Below are 2,401 nucleotides of genomic sequence, written 5' to 3' on the forward strand. Positions count from 1 at the left end.
AGCTAATGTAACTAACCTTAAGTACATGATGGTCAAATGGAGATATTACAAATGGACTAATGTCTTAATTCAAAGCTGTGGTTGCTGAATGTTTGTCCATCGTTCTCCCCTCAGCTCCTGGCTCTCTGTAACAAAACAAGAACAGAATCAGGAAAATACTCAAATTCAGTGTATTTATGTAGTTAATCTTAACGTTTGTAACGTAACCGGACTTAAAGTAATATTTCAGGTTCACAACCCGTCTACCTGAGCTCACGTTGGTCCGTTTATGTACATGATATGGAATAGAAATCATCTGTAAAATCATCACAATCTCAGTGAGATATTATTCAACCTCTTAAGTTTGAAAGTGAAGTTATTAAAAGTTACTTTAAGGCTTAACTACGGTCGGATGCAGACAGCCGAGCAGCAACTAATAGCGCAGCGGCTAACGTCAGTTAGCTTGTAAACTACGAACGTAACTTAACGGATGACTTTAACACACATGTGATGTTATAATATCTCTTATTTTGCTTTCACATTAGTATCGGTGACATTCGAGTGACTTGAAACCCAATACTTACATTTAAAAGTGAATTCTGCCGCTTCTCCGGCTCCCGCATCACTCGCCGCCATGTTGGATCAAACAAAATCTTCATTGGCACGCAATGCATCTTGGGATATGCTGGGCCGCGAAACCGGAGGATGGCAGTAATGCAACAAAAAGGATGCAACTGCCGTTAAACACCACAGAAGAAGAAGAAGAAGAAGAAGCATAAGTTAAACACCACAGAAGAAGAAGAAGAAGAAGAAGCATAAGTTAAACACCACAGAAGAAGAAGAAGAAGAAGAAGCATAAGTTAAACACCACAGAAGAAGAAGAAGAAGAAGCATAAGTTAAACACCACAAGTTTATTGTTGAATCCACACTCCGGAGCAGAAGGTGGCGGTAATGCAACAACAAGATGGATTCCAACCGCCGTAAAAATAGAAGAGGAAGAAGAAGAACTAGAAGTTAAACACCACAGAAGAAGAAGCAGCAGCAGTAGCAGTAGTAGTAGTAGTGGAAGAAGAAGAAGAACATCGGCATTACGCACGGGGACGCCTAACGCACAGCATCAGCTTGTTTTAGCGTCGCGTGAGTAACTTTTACGGTTGATTTTTTCACTACTTTGTTGGAATTTGTTTTGAGAAAGATGTTGAAACAAGGACCAAAGAAACATGTCACTCCGGAGGAAGTCCTGAACACGCTGGAGGACGTAGGGAGCCTCGTGTGTCCTCCTGATTCATCGTCGAATGAAGAGGACCTGGTGCATCTCGAGAACACACAGGACACCAGTGACTCCGATTACTGTCTCCCATCATCGCAAAGGTATGATCGTCTTATACATGTTATATTTATTGATTTATTGGTGTCGAATTCTCTATCTAGAGCTAGCAGCTTTCTCAGGGCAACACTCTGGCTTAGTTATATGATGTGTGTGTGTGTGTGTGTGTGTGTGTGTGTGTGTGTGTGTGTGTGTGTGTGTGTGTGTGTGTGTGTGTGTGTGTGTGTCTTTTGTGAGGAATTTAAGTTTAAAGCGCTCCTCGTGCTGGATATCATGTGTCCATGTGTTTACTTGTAGGAGTTTTAACCAAGCAGTGTGAGTGAGTGTCTGTGTGAGGGGGATGAGGACTGTGTTGTAAGCTGATTGTGTGTGTGTGTGTCTTCGCGTGTGTGTGTGTGTGTGTGTTCCCCAGCACAGTGTGTTTTATTTTTACCAAGTTTATTGCTGTTATGTTTACATGAATTACAATTTTCATATCTTTATTTTTCTTCCACATTCTGGTCTACAGTGATGAGGATTACGAGCCCCCCCGTGCCAGTGTCTCAAGTACCCCACAGCCAACGCGTCGAAAAGCAGCTCGACAATCGGCTCCAGGACCTTCACACCCCCAGCCGTGCCCAGCAGCACCTCCTCCCCCCACGGCTCGACGCACCCTGTCGTTAACACCTCCCCCGACCACTCAGCGGAAGAGAGGACGCTCCTCTCGGGGAGCTTCTGCTACAGCTACCAGGCGTGGAAAGAGTAGGTTGGCATCTACAGAGAGCGAGGAGGAGGACAGGTGGCATGACAAAGAGGAGGAGTGCATCAAACCTGCCCCTCTCAGGTTCACGCCGGCCAGGACCCCAGGCCCCACATTCGACACCAGCAGAGCATGGTCTCCTATCAGCCTCTTCCAGCTTTTCTTTTCAGCATCTGTTGTCCGAAAAATCATTGCGAACACAAATGCCAACGCTGCCAAAAGAAAGAAAGCTGGGCTGAAGTTCAGCTGGGACGTGCTCACGGTGAAGGACTTTTACGTATTCCTCTCCATCATCGTCTACACTGGCCTTGTGACGGTCCACCAATGGTCTGACTACTGGAGGAAGAAATGGCCG

General features: G+C 45.2%; 1 long non-coding RNA gene across 1 annotated transcript in view; it reads right to left on the reverse strand.

Annotated features, from left to right (window-relative positions):
* Nucleotides 1-615, reverse strand: part of LOC142944300 (uncharacterized) — a 722-nt gene extending 107 nt beyond the window's left edge. Inside the window, exons 1-2 of the long non-coding RNA XR_012952578.1 lie at nt 564-615; nt 1-125 (exon numbers count right to left, since the gene is read on the reverse strand). The exon at nt 1-125 is cut by the window's left edge and continues 107 nt beyond it. This is a non-coding gene — a long non-coding RNA (uncharacterized LOC142944300). The remainder of the gene's footprint in view (nt 126-563) is intronic.
* Nucleotides 616-2,401: the final 1,786 nt, after the last annotated feature.

Source organism: Anarhichas minor, unplaced genomic scaffold (genome assembly GCF_050575085.1).
Source record: "Anarhichas minor isolate MPS153535 unplaced genomic scaffold, ASM5057508v1 ptg000196l, whole genome shotgun sequence".
NCBI classification, from domain to species: Eukaryota; Metazoa; Chordata; class Actinopteri; order Perciformes; family Anarhichadidae; genus Anarhichas; species Anarhichas minor.